Source organism: Eubalaena glacialis, chromosome X (genome assembly GCF_028564815.1).
Source record: "Eubalaena glacialis isolate mEubGla1 chromosome X, mEubGla1.1.hap2.+ XY, whole genome shotgun sequence".
NCBI classification, from domain to species: domain Eukaryota; kingdom Metazoa; phylum Chordata; class Mammalia; order Artiodactyla; family Balaenidae; genus Eubalaena; species Eubalaena glacialis.
The window spans coordinates 78,765,471-78,788,921 of record NC_083736.1 but is presented as its reverse complement, the minus strand read 5'-3'; the positions used below and the strand labels follow the sequence as shown (position 1 = coordinate 78,788,921).

The following is a 23,451-nucleotide window of genomic DNA, read 5'->3' as shown; positions in this document are numbered from 1 at the left end:
CAGGCACCAGTCCCCTCCACCAGGAAGCCTACAAAAGCCACTGAACCAACCTTACCCACTGTGGACAGACACCAAAAACAACTGGAACTACGAAGCTGCAGCCTGTGAAAAGGAGACCCAAACACAGTAAGTCAAGCAAAATGGGAAGACAGAGAAATATGCAGCAGATGAAAAAGCAAAGTAAAAACCCACCAGACCAAACAAATGAAGAGGAAATACACAGTCTACCTGAAAAAGAATTCAGAGTAATGATAGTAAAGATGATCCAATATCTTGAAAATAGAATAGAGAAAATACAAGAAACATTTAACAAGGACTTAGAAGACTTAAAGAGCAAACAGACAATGATGAACAACACAATAACAAAAATTAAAAATACTCTAGAAGGAATTGAAAGCAGAATAACTGAGGCAGAAGAACAGATAAGTTACCTGGAAGATAAAATATTGGAAATAACTGCCACAGAACAGAATAAAGAAAAAAGAATGAAAAGAATTGAGGACAGTCTCAGAGACCTCTGGGACAACATTAAACACACCAACATTCGAATTATAGGGGTCGCAGAAGAAGAAGAAAAAAACAAAGTGTCTGAGAAAATATTTGAAGAGATTATAGTTGAAAACTTCCCTAACATAGGAAAGGAAATAGTCAGTAAATTCCAGGAAGCACAGAGAGTCCCACACAGGATAAATCCAAGGAGAAACATGCCAAGACACACAGTAATCAAACTATCAAAAATTAAATACAAAGACAAAATATTAAAAGCAACAAGGGAAAAGCAACAAATAACATACAAGGCAATCCCCATAAGGTTAACAGATGATCTTTCATCAGAAATTCTGCAAGCCAGAAGGGACTGGCAAGACATATTTAAAGTGATGAAAGCGAAAAAACTACAACCAAGATTACTCTACCCAGCAAGGATCTCATTCAGATTCGATGGAGAAATTAAAACATTTACAGATGAGCAAAAGTTAAGAGAATTCAGCACCACCAAACCAGCCTTACAAAAAATGCTAAAGGAACTTTGCTAGGCAGGAAACACAGGAGAAGGAAAAGACCTACAATAACAAACCCAAAACAATTAAGAAAATGGTAATAGGAACAAACATATTGATAATTACCTTAAATGTAAATGGATTAAATGCTCCAACCAGAAGACACAGACTGGCTGAATGGATACAAAAATAAGACCTGTATATACGCTGCCTACCAGAGACCCACTTCAGACTTAGGGACACATACAGGCTGAAAGTGAGGGGATGGAAAAAGATATTCCATGCAAATGGAAATTAAAAGAAAGCTGGAGTAGCAAAACTCATATCAGACAAAACATACTTTAAAATAAACACTATTACAAGATATAAAGAAGGACACTACATAACGATCAAGGGTTCAATCCAAGAATAAGATACACCAATTGTAGATATTTATACCCCCAACATAGGAGCACCTCAGTACATAAGGCAAATGCTAACACCCATAAAAGGGGAAATCAACAGTAACACAATCATAGTAGAGGACTTTAACACCCCATCTTCACCAATGGGCAGATGATCCAAAATGAAAATAAATAAGGAAACACAAGCATTACAGGACACATTAGTCCAGATGGACTTAATTGATATTTAAAGGACTTTCCAACCAAAAACAACAGAATACACATTCTTCTCAAGTGCTCATGGACCGTTCTCCAGGACGGATCATATCTTGGGTCACAAATCAAACCTCGGTAAATTTAAGAACATTGAAATCACATCAAGTAACTTTTCCGACCACAGTGCTATGAGACTAGATATCAATTACAGGAAGAAATCTGTAAAAAATACAAACACATGGAGGCTAAAAAATACACTACTAAATAACCAAGATATCACTGAAGAAATCAAAGAGGAAACCAAAAAGTACCTAGAAACAAATGACAAAGAAAACAGGATGACCCGAAATCAATGGGATGCACCAGAAGCAGTTCTAAGAGGGAAGTTTATAGCAGTACAATCCTACCTCAAGAAAAAGAAATTTCTCAAATAAACAACCTAACCTTACATCTAAAGCACGTAGAGAAAGAACAACAACAGCAACAAAATAAACCCCAGAGTTAGTAGAGTAAAGAAATCATAAAGATCAGATCAGAAAAAAATGAAAAAGAAATGAAGAAAACAATAGCAAAGATCAATAAAACTAAAAGCTGATTCTTTGAGAAGATAAACAAAATTGATAAAACATTAGCTAGACTCATCAAGAAAAAAAGGGAGAAGACTCAAATCAATAGAATTAGAAATGAAAAAGGAGAAGTAACAAATGACACTGCAGAAATACAAAGGATCATGAGAGACTACTACAAGCAACTATATGCCAATAAAATGGAAAACCTGGAAGAAATGGACAAATTCTTAGAAAAGTACAACCCTCCAAGACTGAACCAGGAAGAAATAGAAAATATGAACAGACCAACAAAAGCACTGAAATTGAAACTGTGATTAAAAATCTTCCAGCTAACAAAAGCCCAGGACCAGATGGCTTCAAAGGTGAATTCTAGCAAACATTTAGAGAAGTGCTAACACCTATCCTTCTCAAACTCTTCCAAAATATAGCAGAGTGAGGAACATTCCCAAACTCATCTACCAGGTCAACATCACCCTAATACCAAAACCAGACAAAGATGTCACAGAAAAAGAAAACTACAGACCAATATCACTGATGAAATAGATGCAAAAATCCTCAACAAACTACTAGCAAAAAGAATCCAACAGCGCATTAGAAGGAACATACACCATGATCAAGTTGGGTTTATCCCAGGAATGCAAGGATTCTTCAATATACGCAAATAAATCTATGTGATACACCATATTAACAAAATGATGGATAAAAACCATATGACAATCTCAAAAGATGCAGGAAAAGTTTTTGACAAAATTCAGCACCATTTATGATTAAAAACTCTCCAGAAAGTGGGCATAGAGGGAACCTACCTCAACATAACAAAGACCATATATGACAAACACACAGCCAACATCACTCTCAATGGTGAAAAACTGAAACCATTTCCTCTAAGATTAGGAAAAAGACAAGGTTACCCACTCTCACCACTATTATTCAACATAGTTTTGGAAGTTTTAGCAACAGCAATCAGAGAAGAAAAAGAAACCAAAGGAATCCAAATCGAAAAAGAAGAAGTAAAGCTGTCACTGTTTGCAGATGACATGATACTGTACATAGAGAATCATAAAGATGCTACCAGAAAACTACTAGAGCTAATTAATGAATTTGGTAAAGTAGCAGGATACAAAATTAATGCACAGAAATCTCTTGCATTCCTATACACTAACAACAAAAAATCTGAAAGAGAAATTAAGGAAACACTCCCATTTACCACTGCAACATAAAGAATAAAATACATAGGAATAAACCTACCTAAGGAGTCAAAAGATCTGTATGCAGAAAACTATAAGACACTGATGAATGAAATTAAAGATGATACATACAGATGGAGAGATATACCATGTTCTTGCATTAGAAGAATCAACATTGTGAAAATGACTATACTACCTAAAGCAATCTACAGATTCGATGCAATCCCTATCAAACTACAAATGACATTTTCCACAGAACTAGAACAAAAAATTTCACAATTTGTATGGAAACACAAAAGACCCCAAATAGCCAAAGCAATCTTGAGAAAGCAAAACGGAGCTGGAGGAATGAGGCTCCCTGACTTCAGACTATACTACAAAGCTACATTAACCAAGACAGTATGGTACTGGCATAAAAACTGAAATATAGATCAATGGAACAGGATAGAAAGCCCAGAGATAAACCCACGCATTGATTATCACCTTAAATTTGACAAAGGAGGCAAGAATATACAGTAGAGAAAAGACAGCCTCTTCAATAAGTGGTGCTGGGAAAACTGGACAGCTACATGTGAAAGAATGAAATTAGAACACTTCCTAGCACCATACACAAAAATGAACTCAAAATGGATTAAATACCTAAATGTAAGTCCAGACACTGTAAAAGTCTTAGAGGAAAACATACGCAGAACACTTTGTGACATAAATCACAGCAAGATCCTTTTTGACCCACCTCTTAAAGAAATAGAAATGAAAACAAAAATAAATAAATAGTACCTAATGAGACCTAAAATCTTTGCACAGTAAAGGAAACCATAAACAAGACGAAAAGACAACCCTCAGAATGGGAGAAAATATTTGCAAATGAAGCAACTGACAAAGAATTAATCTCCAAAATTTACAAGCAGCTCATGCAGCTCAATAACAAAAAAACAAACAAACCAATCCAAAAATGGGCAGAAGACCTAAATAGACATTTCTCCAAAGAAGATATACAGATTGCCAACAAACACATGAAAGAATGCTCAACATCATTAATCATTAGAGAAATCAAAACTACAATGAGATATCATCTCACACCAGTCAGAATGGCCATCATCAAAAAATCTAGAAACAATAAATGCTGGAGAGGGTGTGGAGAAAAGGGAACCCTTTTGCACTGTTGGTGGGAATGTAAATTGATACAGCCACTATGGAGAACAGTATGGAGGTTCCTTAAAAAAGTAAAAATAGAACTACCATATGACCCAGCAATCCCACTACTGGGCATATACCCTGAGAAAACCATAATTCAAAAAGAGTCATGTACCAAAATGTTCATTGCAGCTCTATTTACAGCAGCCAGGACATGGAAGCAACCTAAGTGGCCATCATTGGATGAATGGATAAAAAAGATGTGGCACATATATACAATGGAATATTACTCAGCCATAAAAAGAAACGAAATGGAGTTATTTGTAGTGAGGTGGATGCAGTTAGAGTCTGTCATACAAAGTGAAGTAAGTCAGAAAGAGAAAAACAAATACAGTATGCTAACACATATATATGGAATCTAAGGAAAAGAAAAAAAAAGTTCATGAAGAACCTAGTGGCAAGACGGGAATAAAGACACAGACCTACTAGAGAATGGACTTGAGGATATGTGGAGGGGGAAGGGTAAGATGTGACAAAGTGAGAGAGTGGCATGGACATATATACACTACCAAACGTAAAATAGATAGCCAGTGGGAAGCAACTGCATAGCACAGAGAGATCAGCTCTGTGCTTTGTGACCACCTAGAGGGGTGGGATAGGGAGTGTGGGAGGGAGATGCAAGAGGGAAGAGATATGGGAACATATGTATATGTATAACTGATTCACTTTGTTATAAAGCAGAAACTAACACACCATTGTAAAGCAATTATACTCCAATAAAGATGTTAAAAAAAAAAGACAACCCTGCGAATGGGAGAAAATATTTGCAAATGAAGCAACTGACAAAGGATTCATCTCCAAAATATACAAGCAGCTCATGCAGCTCAATATCAAAAAAAACCCAACACAACACAAACATAGGCAGAAGACCTAAATAGACATTTCTCCAAAGAAGATATACATATTGCCAACAAACAGATGGAAGGATGCTCAACATCACTAATCATTAGAGAAATGCAAATCAAAACTATAATGCGGTATCACCTCACACCAATCAGAATTGCTATCATCAAAAAATCTACAAACAGTAAATGCTGGAGTGGGTGTGGAGAAAAGGGAGCCCTCTTGCACTCTTGGTGGGAATGTAAACTGATACAGCCACTATGGAGAACAGTATGGAGGTTCCTTAAAAAACTAAAAATAGAACTACCGTTTGACCCAGCAATTCCACTACTGGGCATATACCCTGAGATAACAATAATTCAAAAAGAGACAGGTACCACAGTGTCCATTGCAGCACTGTTTACAATAGCCAGGACATGGAAGCAACCTAAATGTCCATAGACAAATGAATGGATAAAGAAGATGTGGCACATATATACAATGGAATATTACTCAGCCATAAAAAGAAACAAAATTGAGTTATTTGTAGTCAGGTGAATGGACGTAGAGTCTGTCATATAGAGTGAAGTTCGTCAGAAAGAGAGAAATAAATTCCGTATGTTAACACATGTATATATGGAATCCAAAAAAAAAAAAAAAAACGTTCTGACAAACCTAGGGACAGGACAGAAATAAAGACACAGATGTAGAGAATGCACTTGAGTACACGGGGAGGGCCAAGTGTAAGCTGGGAGGAAGTGAGAGAGTAGCATTGACATATATACACTACCATATGTAAAATAGATAGCTAGTGGGAAGCAGCTACATAGCTCAGGGAGATCAGCTTTGTGCTTTGTGACCACCTAGAGGGGTGGGATAGGGAGTTTGGGAGGGAGACACAAGAGGGAGGGGACATGGGGATATATATATACATATAGCTGATTCACTCTCTTATACAGCATCAAATAACACAACATTGTAAAGCAATTATACCCCAATAAAGATGTAAAAAGAACACAAAATATGAGTTGGGAGAGTAAAAAATGTAGATCTTTTATAATGTGTTTGAACTTAAAGAGTACCAATTTAAAACAAGTGGATGTAATTATGTGTCAACATATATGGACTCCATGGCAACCACAAATCAAGAACACACAATGGATACACAAAAACAAAAATAAATGAACTCAAGCATACCACTAAGGAAAATCATCAAGCCACAAGGAAAGAAACAGAAAGAAGAATTAAACAAGGAAGAACTACAAAATGAACCCTAATACAAGTAATAAAATGGCAATAAGGCATACCTATCAATAATTACTTTAAATGTCAATGGACTAAATGCATCAATCAAAAGACATAGGGTGGCTGATTGGATAAAAGAAAACACCAGGACCATCTCTATGCTGCCTACAAGAGAATCACTTCATAAGTAAAGACACACACAGACTGAAAGTGATGGGATGGAAAATTATATTTCATGCAAATGGAAATGACAAGGAAGTGGAGTTAGCAATACTCATTTCAGACAAAATAGACTTTAACCCAAAGAAATATAACAAAAGACAAAGAAGGGCATTATACAATGATAAGGAGATTAGTACAAGAAGAGAATATCACACTCATTAACACATATGTACCCAATACAGGAGCACATAAATATACAAAGTAAATACCAAGAGACATTAAAGGATAAACTGACAATAGTGCAATAATATTAGGGGACTTTAACATCTCATTTCCATCAATGGACAGATCATCCACACAGACGATCAATATGGCCACAGTGACCTTAAATGACATTATAGACTAGTTGGACTTAATAGAGAGCTACAGGACATTTCATCCAAACACAGCAGAATACATATTCTTTTCCAGTACACATGGACGATTCTTCAGAATAGATCACATGCTAGGCCACAAAACAAGCCTCAACGAATTGAATAGGACAGAAATTATATCAAGCATATTTTCTGAGCACAACAGTATGAAACTGGAAAACACCTGCATAAAGAAAATGAAAACAAACAAACAAACACATGGATACTGAACAACATGCTAGTAAAAAACCAATGGGTCAATGAAGAAATCAAAGAAGAAATCAGAAAATAGCAGGAGACAAATGAAAATGGAAACACAACATTCCTAAATCTCTGGGATGCAGCAAAAGCACTTCTAAGAGGGAAATTTATAGCAATACAGGCTTTCATCAAGAAAGAAGAAAAATCTCAGATAAACAACCTAACCTACCACCTGAAAGAACTAGAAAAATTATGACAAAGAAAGATCAAAGCCAGCAGAAGGAAGGAAATAATCAAGATCATAGAGGAATTAAATAAAATAGAGAGTAAATAATAGAAAAGAGCAATGAAACCAAAAGGCGGTTTTTTGAAAAGATAATCAAAATAGATTAAACCTTTACCCAGGTTCACCAAGAAGAAATGAGAGAGAGAACCCAAATTAACAAAATAAGAAATAAAAGAGGAGAAATAATTAACAATACCACAGAGATACAAAAAATCATAAGTGAATACTATGAACAGTTATATGCCAGCAAATTGGACAACTTAGAAAAAATGGAAAAATTCTAGAAACATACAACATGCCAAGACTGAATCAAGAAAAAACAGACAATTTGAACAGTCCAATTACTAGTAGTGAAATTGAATTTTTAATAAAAAATACTCCTAGCAAACAAAAGTCATGACCAGACAGCTTCACAGGGGAATTCTACCAAATATAGAAAGGAGAGATAATATCTTTCTCAAATTATTCCAAAAAATTTAAGAGGATGAAACACTCCTAAATTCATTATACGAAGCTACCATTACCCTGATACTAAAACAAAGGCACTACAATAAAAGAGAACTACAAGCCAATAACTCTGATTAATATAGAGGTAAAAATTCTCAACAAAATATTTGCAAACTGAATCCAACAGCATATAAAAATGGTCACAAAACATGATCCATGTTGGATTTATTCATGGGACCCAAGGATGTTTCAACGTTCACAAATCAATCAATGTGATACACCACAGTAACAAAAGGAAGGATAAAAGTCACATTATCATCTCAGCAGATGCAGAAAACGCATTTGACAAAATTCAACATCCATTCATGATAAAAACTCTCATCAAAGTGGGTATACAGGAAACATATCTCAACACGATAAAGGCCATTTATGAAAACTCACAGCTAACATCACTGTCAATGGTGAAAAGCCGAAATCCTTTCCTCCATATTCAGAAACAAGACAAGGTCAGAAGTAGTATTCTCACCACTTCTATTTAACATAGTATTGGAAGTCCTAGCTACAGCAATCAGACAAGAAAAAGAAATAAAAGGCATCCAAATTGGATGTGAAGAAGTAAAACTGTTACTATTTGAAGATGACGTTATACTATACATAGAAAACACTGAAGTATCCACCGTAAAACACTAGAATTAATAAATAAATTCAGTAGAGTTGCAGGATACAAGATTAATATACAGAAATCTGTGGCTTTTCTATACACTAATAATGAACTATCAGGAAGAGAGAATGTTAAAAAAAAATCCCATTTAAAATCACATCTAAAAGAATAAAATATCTATGAATAAACTTAACCAAAGAGGTGAAAGGCCTATACTCTGAAAACTATAAAATACTGATGAAAGAATTTGAAGACGATACAAAGAAATGGAAAGGTATCCTATGCTATTACTTTGGAAGAATTAATATTTTTTAAATGGCCTTACTACCCAAAGCAATCTACAGATTTAATGAAGTCCCTGCCAAACTACCCATGATATTTTTCACAGAAATAGAACAAATAATCCTAAATTTCATATGGAACCACAAAAGACCATGAATTACCAAAGTAATCTTGAGAGAAAGAACAAAGCTGGAGGTATCACCCTCCCTCACTTCGGACTATACTACAAAGCTACAGTAATCAAAACAGCATGGTACTGGCACAAAAATACACACAAAGATCAATGGAACAGAATAGGAAGCCCAGAAATAAACCATGTGCTTATGGTCAATTTATATATGACAAAGGAGCTAAGGAAATAAAATGGAGAAAAGACAGTCTCTTCAACAAGTGGTGCTGAGAAAACTGGACAGCTACATGTAAAACAATGAGATTAGAACATTTACTCACACCAAATACAAAAATAAACTCAAAATGGATTAAAGACCTAAATGTAAGACCTGAAACTATAAAATTCCTAGAAGAAAACATAGGAGGAACAGTCTTTGACATAAATTGGAGAAATATATTTTTGGATCTGTCCCCTAAGGCAAAAGAAATAAAAGCAAAAATAAACAAAGGAAACCTAGTTAAAATTAAAAGCTTTTAAACAGCAAAGGGAACCATCAGCAAAATGAAAAGACAACCTATGGGATAGGAGAAAATATTTACAAATAATATGTCCAACAAGTTTTAATATCCAAAATATATAAACAGTTCATACAACTTAATACATTTTATTATATATTTATTAGTTTTTTTCATATTTCTTAAACCAATATTTGTCTCAACAGAAAGCCAGGAAACTTTTCTGTAATATCTAATACTTTCCTCAGATTTCAGGAATGAAAAGTATGCGGTGTATTTATATCCATTGATATGGTTTTCAAAACTACACTGAGAATGCTATCTTTTCATTTCCTCATTAAGGTATACTTTTTAAAAAATTATTTATTGGCTGCATTGGGTCTTCATTGCTGCGTGCAGGCTTTCTCTAGTTGTGGAGAGCAGGGGCTGCTCTCTGTTGCGGTGTGTGGGCTTCTCAGAGCGCAGGCTCAGTAGTTGTGGCAAACGGGCTTAGCTGCTCCATAGCGTGTGGGATCTTCCTGGACCAGGGATCTAACCCCTGCCCCCTGCATTGGCGGGCAGATTCTTAACCACTGCACCACCAGGGAAGTCCCTCATTAAGGTATACTTTCATCTATCAATCTATAATTACCATTTTACAAATGTGATTCAAGTAATAAATTACTTTCTTCTTCTTCTAGATGCAGAAAGCTACAATTCCAAACTAGGAAAATGACAATTTTTAAATTGCAAAAAATAAACTTCTTTTAAAATGAGGATAAACTTTTTTTAAACCAACTTTGTGATTTTTTAATTGATGGACAACTTTAGACTCCTAGGTATCACTAGCTGTGTACAATTAGAGATGTAGCATCGTAGAGGAGCAGGCAGCAGAATTAAACAGCAGACATAGGGCAATGTCAATCTTCATTATTTTGCCCATTTTTCATTATGTGTACACAGAAGCATGAATGCAATTTGAAATCTTTTAAGGGCAGTAAAGTTACAATCACCCATCTATATGGCTAACATCTTAACTCCAATATTTCATTTGCAATGTGCACATAAACAGCTTCTCATCACACAATTGTTAAAGTGTATTTTTCCTATTAGGAAACAGCAACTTATTTTTTGGGTTTATTTATCTTTTGAAGTAAAAACTATTTCTTCTCTGATAACAGCTCATTTTTATCATTTATCAAAAAATTAAATGGTGGGGGAGGAAAGTGTGATGTATTAAAAAATTTACTTTTTAAGGAAAGATAAAATTCATTTCCACAAATTTAAAAGTGTTGTTACTGGTGCAGGATCTATTCTACTGTACAGTTAGACGGAGAATCAGCATTATTTCAGAAATATGGTTTTTTAATGTATTTTCTTTTTCTGTAACATCTTTATTGCAGTATGATTGCTTTACAATGTTGTGTTAGTTTCTGCTGTATAACAAAGTGAATCAGCTATGTGTATACATATATCCCCATAACCCCTGCCTCTTGTGCCTCCCTCCCATGCACCCTATCCCACCCCTCTAGGTGGTCACAAAGCACCAAGCTGATCTCCCTGTGCTATGCAGCTGCTTCCCACTAGCTATCTATTTTACATTTGGAAGTGTATATATGCCAATGCTTCTCTCTCACTTCTTCCCAGCTTACCCTTCCTCCTCCCCATGTCCTCAAATCCATTTGCTACGTGTGCATCTTTATTCCTGTCCCGCCCCTAGGTTCATCAAAACTTTTTTTTTTTTAGACTCCATATATATGTGTTAGCATACGATATTTGTTTTTCTCTTTCTGACTTACTTCACTCCGTATGACAGATTCTAGGTCCACCCACCTCGTTACAAATAACTCAATTTCGTTTCTTTTTATGGCTGAGTAATATCCCATTGTATATATGTGCCACATCTTCTTTATTCATTCATCTGTCAATGGACATTTAGGTTGCTTCCATGTTCTGGCTATTGTAAATAGTGCTGCAATGAACACTGTGGTACATGTCTCTTTTTGAATTATGGTTTTCTCAGGGTATATGCCCAGTAGTGGGATTGCTGGGTCACATGGTAGTTCTACTTTTAGTTTTTTAAGAACCTCCATACTGTTCTCCATAGTGGTTGTATCAATTTACATTCCCACCAACAGTGCAAGAGGGTTCCCTTTTCTCCACACCCTCTCCAGCATTTATTGTTTGTAGATTTTTAATGATGGCCATTCTGACCACTGTGAGGTGATACCTCTTTGTGGTTTTGATTTGCATTTCTCTAATGATTAGTGATGTTGAGCATCCTTTCGTATGTGAACTCAAAATGGATTAAAGACCTAAATGTAAGGCCAGGCCCTGTAAAACTCTTAGAGGAAAACATAGGCAGAACACTCTATGACATAAATCACAGCCAGATCCTTTTTGACCCACCTCCTAGAGAAATGGAAATAAAAACAAAAATAAACAAATTGAACCTAATGAAACTTAAAAGATTTTGCACAGCAAAGGAAACCATAAACAAGACGAAAAGACAACCCTCAGAATGGGAGAAAATATTTGCAAACGAAGCAACTGGCAAAGGATTAATCTCCAAAATATACAAGCAGCTCATGTAGCTCAATATCAAAAAAACAAACAACCCAATCCAAAAATGGGTGGAAGACCTAAATAGACATTTCTCCAAAGAAGATATACAGATTGTGTATTTTCTTAAGTCAAGTGACAATTGGTTTCAAGCAAATGATTTTGATTTGGAAATTAGAAGTCAACATAAACTATGTTGTGCACAAACTCCAAGGCGTCTCCTTTCATTCTAGCCCATTTTTGCAACAGGGAGAAAGAGTTTCTCTCTAAAGAGTCACTAAAGATAGGAGGGAAGTCGGTGAGCCTTGGTGCTCAACAAGCAGCTTTGGGCACAGACAGCGACAGCTACAGCAGGTCCACATGGCAGTAATACAAGAAGTAGGCTGTGCACTCAGTAATGGGCTTCACCACTTGGTATTGGTTAATCACCTTGACCATCTGGTCGTTGATGCACAGCCAGCCATTCAGACCAATCTGGAAGACATCCATGTTGTAGTGGCCACCAGTGTTGCTGCTGCTGTGGTGGTAGACCACTGCAAATAGCCTATAGGCTCTGTGACATTTAAAATTCTTATTTTTTAACCCCTGGAGAAAGCAGTTCTTTATTAATTTCCAAGTCCACAGGATATCCAATATTTTTTATAAGTTTCTGACTTCCATCAGTCTTCTCGTAAACAAACCATTTCAGGTGCAACACAAGAAAAAGAGGGAGTTTTTCCAGAGTAACTCTTCAACTGATCTCAACCTCTTGTTTGATTTTGGTGGTATAACCCTGGGCAGATTCTCTTGTCACCAAGCTTTCCAACGCATCCTAGATGGTGCATATCTTGTCCAACTGGATATCCAGCTGCAACATGAAGAATGGCTGCAGGGTGGCAGACTCTTCTGAACTCTGCTGGTAAACCACAGACCTGATGTGTCCACCAAAAATGCCAGTGATTGGGGTCTGGACAAAATCCGCCTGGTGAATGACCGAGGTCTTATTTCAGGGGCCAACGTGCTCCCATTAGTCCTCACTTCCTTTGCCTGGTTCTTCCTGCTCGTCTTTGTTCACTGAGTGGCTTTTGGGTCCATTGGAAATAGTAAGTTTTTCATTATTTGCTGAGAGAAGTTTCTTTAGGTTCAGCATTTCCTCATGAAGTCCATTTAGAATGAAGCCTAAGTACTCCTCAGCATCTTTTTGGTGACCCCTTTCAGAAAGGCTCGACTTGATAACTGTCAGGAGTCTATAAGTATACGTTGGTTCAAAGGCAGCTCCAGGGCAGATATCCCTCATGATCCCCAAGAGCTTGTCTGGGTTTTGGAGGTACTGGCATATTAGTAAACTTATTCATTAGCCGAACGAAGCTATCTATCATGGGTGTGGATATACAAGGCCTCTGCACTTTTGAATACAGAGGAATGAACTTCATCAGGTGATACATTAGAGGGCAAGCAACCAATGCCTGCAGTGTAGCATTAATGTAGCCCCAGTTTCCTTTATTGATCAGCCCGCGGGGTTGCAATGACACTGGTTTATGAATCAAGGTTACGTTCTCCAGTAACTCTGCAATCTTTATGGCTACAGGATCCTCTGAAACTGGAACCAGCCCTTCCTTGACTTCAACCTGCTTTTCAGAGACCAGGGTAGAAGTGGCGGGAGGGGCATACTTAGTTTCCATGGAAACCACAGACGAGGAGGGAGAGGGGAGGGGAGGGGGTAGGAGGAAGAGGGCTTAGAATCCTGAAAAAGACTGGCCCACGACTTTGCAGGCCAACTGGTGGGAGCAGGGCCTACCACAGAGGCCCGGGCATCTGCAGGAGGGGAGGTGCTCTTAGCTTTCACAGGGTCCGTGTCCGAGCTTGCACAGTGTGCAACTCCACTGTTGGCAGCTGTGCCCTCAACCAAGGATTGAAGTATTTGTCGGTTGGCATCTCCAAGGTTCTCAGTAGTATCAGTCCCAACCTAAGGCTGAGCCACAGCTGTCCTCAAAAGGGTGTCCCTGGCAGCCTCTGCGGGGAGGCAAGATTGTTCAAGGTCAGCCCCATGGCAGGCAGCCCTCAGGCTGCCCCTGCAGTCCTGGCCCCGCTGATGAAAGCTCTGGGAAAGAACCACTAGGCAAAGCATCACTGCCGAAGTCTGTGGCATCCTGGGGGCTGCCACAAGTTCTGGGTGTCCCCGACAGGGGCACATCACCCATCAACTTTGCATCCTCTGCACCTACACTGTTCTGGACTCTGGGATTGACATGGCCATTGACCAGGGCTTCTGTGGAAGTACTACACTTGCTGCCATCTTTCAAGTAACTCTACCCAGGTGGACTTTTTTTGTTTTTCCTTTTGTTTTCTTTTTACGCTCCCTTTGTCCAAGACCACCCAAGATGCCATCATTTTCCAAAACTTCCACCTCCACGTTAGTGCTGCCATCCAGAGCAAGGGCAGAGCCTGGGTACTGGTAGTCGGTGGAGCTACAGTTCACTTCTGTATCTATGTAATCAGGGATCTTTTGGGAAGTTGTGCAAATAATGATAAATTCAGGGGGCTAAGGATTCAATGTGCTTGAAATACTGTATGTAGTTGGGAGTTCTCGGCAAAGTGTCAGTGGGTTCAGTTACTTCATTAACACCAAATTCAATTCTCTAATAGTCTTCTCCATTAGGTAGTTCATCAGCAGCTTGTGCACCAGGCAGAACTGCTCCACCACATAGACGATGCTCAACCGAAGAGCAAGGAGTCACAAAGAACTGATGGAGCTCATCAGGGCTAAAATCTCCAAAAATATACTGTGGGTTGTGGAGGGCCATGGCGGCCTGTTTCAATGAGCCTTGGTGCTCGACTGACTCCTCACGCTGCTTCCCTTCTAAATCAAATTTTGATTTGTATATATTCTCACTAAATTGTTATAGAACAAAAGAAACATTTGCATGCAATAAGTGTTTTTGGAATAAATGAAGAGGAGGAAGAGGATGGAAAAACATTAAAGCAAGACAAGTGGAAATCAAGGATGTTCACAAGAGAGTAGAGTTCTATAATTTTATAGACACAAAAGAACTAAGGTACATTTTATTCCACCCATTCATTTTGAAATAAGCACCGAGTCTCTAGATGTTAACATTTCCCTTTTTTCAATGCATCCTCTATATTAAATACTTGTTCAAAAGACAAACATATAATTCTGTCCTTGAGACTGAAAAACAACAACAACAAAAACAACAGCAGCAGCAGCAGCAGCAGCACACTCTCCCAAGAAAATAAGCTCTTTTCCATTTGAAAGAACTTAATATTATGATCCTCAATAATGAAAGGAATCTGCATTGTATATTGCAGTAAAAATAACAAATCTATAATGAAGATCTTCAACCAGAAATCATGGAAACTGGACAGTTTACTGTCTGCTCTTATTTTTTTTTTAGTCAGGATTTTTATTTTAATTGAGAAAGGAAGTCTGTATGCCTGGGTTTCTATTGGCCTCAATCATAATTTCCAACTGTATCTATTCACAGATGACTACATATTGTCCTCTATCTGAACAGATGGAAAAGATGTCTGCTGTCCCTTGACAGACTATTCATTACAGTGAAAAGTAAATAAGAACTATTTCATCTTCAGAGTATTTTTCTATAACATTAAAATTGAAACAATATTAAAGTCACATTACAGATCTTTATTACATTAAAGACCTGTAATAGAAGATATACAGTAATACATTTTTGCTTTACTCTAATGCAGTAATAATGGTGTCAAGTTAAATAAAAATATTTACTAAAATAAACATTTGAGTTACAAACTTAAGAGTTTGCAAACATTACTAGAAGCAAATGAAATAAATTTCAAGGTCTTAAATTGTGAAGGAAAGGCTGTGAGTTTAATTGTACTCCATAGTAGTATGAATTTCCTCTTTCCCTTAGGACTGTAAGGGGAAATCAGTAAATTGATGGGTAATCCAAATCAAAGTTCATCAAAACTCAGGGCCTTTGTTACATGTACAGCAAGGACTACTAAAATCATATACCATAATTTACCTGTGTGATTAGTGGTACAGAAATGGTGTACCTTGCCATACAGGGAAAGGCTAAAATACATGCTGTAACAAAGTTGGTGGTGCTTCTAGGTAAAACAGGTAAACACATATCACCCTTTCTCTCTCACACAACACAATGATACCTAGAAAGAATGCATGATGTAGCTCTTTGAGAATTCTGAATAGTATATTAGCAGGAGGATAGAGTAAGAACATCAGAATTCAAAGTACTACTGATCTGGTAGTAGGTTTGCACAATTTCCCCTCCAGTATCTTCTAGCTTGAACTCAACATAGCCTGAAACATATAAATGGGCACTGGTGCAGACAGAGAGGGAAATAGGAGAAGCCCTCTGCTTCTGGCTTAAGGAGCAGGAAAGGGAACTCCTACCATTCAGAGATAATGGAAATCCTTGATTTTTTGCTTTTGTTTTTTGTTTCTTTGTTTTCCTTTCTCCAGCCCCTCATGTCCTAGCTCTCAATCTGTAGTGTGGAAACAAGAGTACAGGAAGTTCCCCTTCTGATCAGAGGAGATCTGGTACCAAGAACATGGGGCCAAGGCCATTGATATTTTTTATTTCTGACTCCCCACCACTTGAAAATGAACACAGGCACAGGAATGGAAGTACACAATATAGTGAAGTAACCAAGTCTCAAATATCTGTCCAAAGGTCTGAAAAGAGGAGACCCAAAGAACTTGAAATCACAGGAGAAATCAAGAAGAGGGAGGCACTCAAGACACTGAGCCTATAAAATAGTTTATGAAATCCTGGTATCAATTCTGAACTGTGCATGCATGGGGATCTGATCTTATTCTGCATACCAAAGACTTTGAGAAATAAACTAAATGAAAACACTGCCAAGCACCAGAATGTCCTAGGTAATGCACACAAATGATAGATTTGAAAATCACTGCACAGACTTTTAACAACAATTACATTGAAAGCACAGCACACACAGTGTGGATGAGAAGTTGTGGCCTGAAAATAAAAAGGTCGTTTCCTTGATAAAACAAAATGTCAACATTCTACACAGGCAACATTCTGCATAGGCTTTAAATAAGTCCTAAAATCTAACATAATATTCAAAATATATAGAATAAAATACGAAGTTATTAGATACACAAGAACCAGGAAAGACTGAGCTTGCATGGAAGAAATAATCAATAAGAGATGAATTCTAGAACAGTGATGTTAGGAGCTCTGCAGAACTGCTCCCAGGGGGAAAACATAATTGGTAAGAATTATTTGAAACCAAAAATTTTAAGTCTGCAGAAATAGTCCCAATTAAATACAGCAAAAGAAGAAACATTTATCCCCCCCCCCAAAATATACAAAATCCCAATAAGAACAGCAAGAGTCAGTGACACTTGAGCCAGGAAACCCTCTCTCCCTCCCCTCTGCTTCAATTCAGCAGGACAGGAGCTCCACTATGAGCAGGTGTGACCAAAAACACAGGGTCGTCTCTTCCCCCAGATCCCAGTTAAGGGCTATGATATCTCTGAGGATGGAAAGACATTTCTTATCCTCCTCAGTTCCATGTTGCAAAAGCTCTATTACATTCTGAGTGTTCTAGGTCTCTCTTCCTCCACCTAGCCACAATTTACAAGGCAGAAGTTCTAACAAGGTGCAGCAGAACAGAAACAGTGCAGCCCAGATCACTTTTGTCCCAGCTCATTCAAAGGACGAAGGTTCTATCTTGGGAAAGGCAAGCCAAGAAGAGCAGAAGTTACTGCCATGTGAAGCAGGGGTGTCATTCTGAGAGAAGCGAGCCACCTCCCTGTCCCCAAATCCAGAGAAATGGTGCACAATTGTTTACTGGAGAGACAGAGTGGGCCATAATAACAGAAAACTAAGAAGCTCCTCCCAAGGGAACTGACTTTATTTGGAAGAGTTTTGGAAAGTTCAAACTTCATGGTGCTGTTGAATATAATGGATATTTTAGATGTAAGCAATAAAGAGGAGGCTAATAACTCCATGAGAACAACCAGTTAAACCACAGGCCAGCTAGCTGACCAGAGAAAACCAGGGAAAGAAACAATTAAGAGGATCCCTCCTGGGGTCAGAACAAACCTCAAAGAATAGCCAATAAAATCAACCCCTGCAAAGTGGCCAGAATATAATTGGGTCAGACTATATGTAGTATTTATACCCCCAATGCATTGTCAAAAATAAGAGAAAAATCAGCTGGTTATGACTCAGGGCTAAGGGCTGGGTGAGATATCAACAGAGGCAAACAGCTTGACAGAGATATCAGAGAAAGTGACAGTCAAAGAGAACCATGCTAAAACCTTGTCATCCCACAGTGACTGTATTTATGCTAAAGGCTGTGCCCTCTGAGGAGGGATAAAATAGACATTTTAAAAATGTTACTAGTAATAGAGAGGGACATTTTATAATAATAATGGTCAATAAATCACAAAGATGTAATGATTATAGATATATGTGCACCTACAAACAGAGCTACAAAATGCATAGTGCAAAGCCTGAAATAATAAATGTAAAAATAGATAATTCAGATCATAGTTGGAGACTTCAGTAATCCACTTACAATAACAGATAGAACAACTAGGTAGTAGGGCAACAAGGAAATACAAGATTTGAACAATACTACAAAGCAAGTAGACCTAAATGACATCTATAGAATACTACACCCAAAACCAGCAGAAAATATTCTCCTCAAGTACATAGAACATTCTCCAGGATAGACCATATGCTAGGCAGTAAAACAAACATCAGTAAATTTAAAAGAATTGAAAACATGCAAGTTTTATTTTCTGAACACAGTAGAATTAAATTAGAAATTAATAAAATGAAGGGGACTTCCCTGGTGGTGCAGTGGTTAAGAATCTGCCTGCCAATACAGGGGACACAGGTTCGAGCCCTGGTCTGGGAAGATCCCACATGCCACGGAGCAACTAAGCACATGTGTCACAACTACTGAGCCCGCGTGACACAACTACTGAAGCCCACGCACCTAGAGCCCATGCTCCACAACAAGAGAAGCCACCATAGTGAGAAGCCCACACACTGCAACGTAGAGTAGCCCCCGCTTGCTGCAGCTAGAGAAAGCCCGTGCCCAGCAATGAAAACCCAACACAGCCAAAAAAAAAGAAAAAAGAAAGAAAGAAAGAAAGAAAGAAAGAAAGAAAGAAAGAAAGAAAGAAAGAAAGAAAGAAAGAAAGAAAGAGAAAGAAAGAAAGAAAGAAATTTAAAAAATAAATAAATCAAATAAATAAAAAAAATAAAATGAAGAAGTTTGGGGAATTCACAAATATGAGGTAACTAAAAAACATGCTCCTAAATTACCAATGGTTGAAACACAAGATCACAAGGGAAATTAGAAAGTAGTCTGAGATGAATGAAATGAAGACACAACATACCAAAACTTATTGAATGTAGCTAAAAAAGTGTTTAAAGGGAAATTTGTAGATGTAAATGACTATATTAAATATGAAGATGGAAATACACCCCATGTTCATGGATTAGAAGACTTAATATTGTTAAGATGGCAATACACTCCAAAGCAATCTATAGATTCAATGCAACCCCTATCAATATGTCAACAGCTCTTTTTTTTTTCTACAGAAATGGAAAATACAATCTTAAAATTCATATGGAATTGCAAAGGGCTCCAAATAGAAAAAAAAATCTTGAAAAACAATAACAAAGTTGAAGAACTCAAACTTACCAATTTCAAAACTTACTACAGCATTGTAGTAATCAAGACAGTGTGGTACTTCCTTAAGGATAAATATCTAGATCAATGGAATAGAATTGAGAATCCAGAAATAACCCACACATCTGTGATCACAAGGGTGAAGAGACCATTCAGTGGGGAAAGAATAGTCTGTTCAATAAATGATGCTAGTACAACAGGAGCTAACTCTAAAACTTTTAGAAGAAATTATAAAGGTAAACCTTGATGATCTTGGATTTGGCAACAGTTTCATAGATATGACACTGAAAGCACAAGGAACAAAAGGAAAAACTAGGTAAATTGGAATTTACTAAGTTAAACATTTTTGTGCATCAAACACTATCAAAACAGTGAAAAGACAACCCACTGAACAGGAGAAAATATTTACAAATCATATATCTGATATGATTCTAGTATCCAGAATATGTAAATATTCTTACAACCAAAAAACAGACAAACAATTAAATAATGGGCAAAGGAGCTGAGTAGACATTTCTCCAAAGAAGATATACTAACAGCCAAATAGGACATGAAAAGATACTCAGTGTCATTAGTCATTAGTGAAATGCAACTCAAAACCACAAAGAGATACCACTACACACCCATGAGGATGACCATATGGAAAAAAAAATAAGTATTGGGGAGGATGTGGAGAAATTAGAACACATATACATTGCTGGTAGGATTGTAAGATAGTGCAATCACTGTGGAAAACAGTTTGGTGGTTCTTGGAAAAGTTAAACATAGAATTACCATCTGAGCGAGGAATTCCACTCCTAGGTCTATACCATAATTGAAAACAGGTCTTAAAGCAAAAACCTGTACACTAATGTTCATAGCAGCACTATTCACAGTAGTGAAAAGATGGAAATAACCCAAATGTCCATCAACTGATAAATGGATAAACATAATGTGGTATATCTATAAAAATAATAAAAAATAGAAAATAATAGACATAGAAAATAATAAATATTGATACATGCTACACCGTAGATGAACCTTGAAAACATTATGCTAGTGAAAGAAGCCAGATGCAAACGGCCACATATCGTATGATTCTTTTCACATAAAATATCCAGTACAGGCAAATCCACAGAGAAAGAAAGCAGAATAGTGGCTGCCAGGGGCTGGGAGAGGGAGTATGAAAAGTGACTGCTTAATGGGTAAGGTATCACTTTGGGATGATGAAAGAATTCTGGAGCAACATAGTGATTGTACAATGCTGTGGCTGTACATAATGTTCCTGAATTGTACACTTTATAATGGTTAAAATGGTAAAATTTTTTTGCCTTTAAAAAATTATTTTCATTTACTTGGATCCCTCAAAAGCTTTAACTAAAACGTTCATTTTGTTAACCCAATGTAGACCCAGCCCTACATCCAAAAATTCACCAAATTAGAAAAGAATGGCTAGATCCCATGATTGAGCATAAACACTGCAATGGTATTAACCCAAGTTTTTAGTAGGCTTTTTCTCTCCTTCATACACTAATTTTCTACTTCTGTGTTTATGGTATTATGGTAAGTGTGCTGTTTTTTGTAATCTTAACTTGTACTTAGCAGTAGATATATATAAATTATAAATTCAAATAAAAATAGAAAAGTTGAATCTTTGAGGTAGAGAATAAAAGGGAACATGGACAGTTCCTCCTTCTAAACTTTATGTTATGTGTATTTTTCCACAGAAAAAATCTCAAAACAACAACCTAACCTTCTACCTTATGAAACCAGAAATAAAAGAAGAGAAAACTCAACCCAAAGCGAGTAGAAGAAAGAAAATGGTAAAGTTTATAGGGGAAATAAGTGAAATAGAGAATAGAAATCAATAAATAAAATCAAGGAAACCAGAAGTTGTTTCTTTGAAAGATCAACAAAATTGACAAACTGTTAGATAGACAGACAAAAAGAGAGAGAAGATTCAATTGACTTAAATCAGAAATAAAAAAGAAGGCATTACTAAAGATCTTACAGAAATAAAAAAGATTATAAGCCTAGGTGGAATGGACAAAATCCTAGAAACAGAAACAAACTATCAAAATTGACTCAAGAAGAAATAGAAAATGTGAATAGATCTATCACAAGAAAAGAGATGAAATAAACTTCCCACAAAGAAAAGCCCTAAACCCAATAGTGACCATGGAGAATTCTACCAAGCTTTTAAAAAAGAATTAACACAATCCTTCACAAACCCTTTACAGAAATAGAAGAGGAGGGAACAATTCCCAGCTCTTCATCTGAGGAAAGTTTTATCCAGATTTAAGTAAATTGAATGCCAAAATCAAAGATATCACAAGAAAAGAAAATTATAAAACAATTTATCCTATGAATCTAGATGCAAAAATCCTCAACAAAATACTAGCAAACCAAATTCAGCAACATATAAAAAGCAGTATACACCATGGCCAATTGAGATTTATCTGAGGAGTTCAAGAATGGCTTAACATAGAAAATCAATTAATGTAATATACCATATTAATAGAATAAAGGGTCCAAACCATATTATCATATCAATAGAAGCAAAAAAATTTGACAAAATACAACACTCTTTCTTAGTAAAAAAAACACTCCACAACTGGGAATAAAGGGAACTTAACCTGGTAAAGGGCATATACAAAATCTCACAGAACATCATAGTTAATGCTTTGCCCCTAAGATCATGAAAAAGAAAAGGATGCCTGCTATTGCCACCTCTGTTGAAAAGTGTACTGGAGGTTCAAGCTATAAGAATTAGTGAAGTAAATAAAATAAAAAGCTATGAGATTGGAAAGGAAGATATAAAACTATCTCTACTTGTGTATCACATGATATTGTATACAGAAAATCTTAAGGAATTCAATTTTAAAAGCTATTGAATTAATAAAGTAGATCAACAAGGTTGTACAATACAAAATCATTATATAAAATAATTGTATTTCTATAAACACCTAAAAGTAACACAATGAAATTGAAATGACTATTAATTTACAATAATATCAAAAGAAATACAATATTAGGAATAAATTTAACGAAAGAAGTGAAAAATGAATACTCTGAAAACTAAAACACAACTCATTAATTAAAAGGCAAATAGCCCAATTAAAAACTGGGCAAAAGGATCTGAATCAACCCTTCTCTAATGAATTATATACAAATAGCCAATAAACACATGAAAACATGTTTAGTATCAGTATCCATCAGGGGAATGCAAGTTAAAACCATAATAAAAGATGTTGAATATACAGACTGACAGCTTACTAGAACAGAGGCCTAGAAAAAGAATTTTACTATTAGAGCCAATACCAAGGTAGAAAACTTAAACTGTAATTGACAAATTGCCAAAGGCTCAAAGTAGACAAGCTTGAGAGTTAAAAATGCCAGGGAGGGCCAGTCTTAGAGGGTCCCCCACACTTTTAGGTGTTTTACCTCCAGGAGACCTACCAGCTCCTCATAGTGAAGATCAGAGAAAAATCCCCTAATACTTTTGGCAGGAAGAGGGGGAATGTAGCCATTTTTAAATACACCCAGAGCATTCTGTTCTTC

The 23,451-nt window shown here is 36.6% G+C and overlaps 1 protein-coding gene and 1 pseudogene across 1 annotated transcript in view; both read right to left on the bottom strand.

Moving 5' to 3' along the window:
* The window catches only part of DACH2 (dachshund family transcription factor 2), a 611,154-nt gene that overhangs the window by 255,306 nt on the left and 332,397 nt on the right, over window positions 1–23,451 (bottom strand). The gene's annotated exons all lie outside the window — the stretch shown is intronic.
* LOC133082432 (ubiquitin carboxyl-terminal hydrolase 10-like) lies at window positions 12,580–15,026 on the bottom strand (annotated as a pseudogene).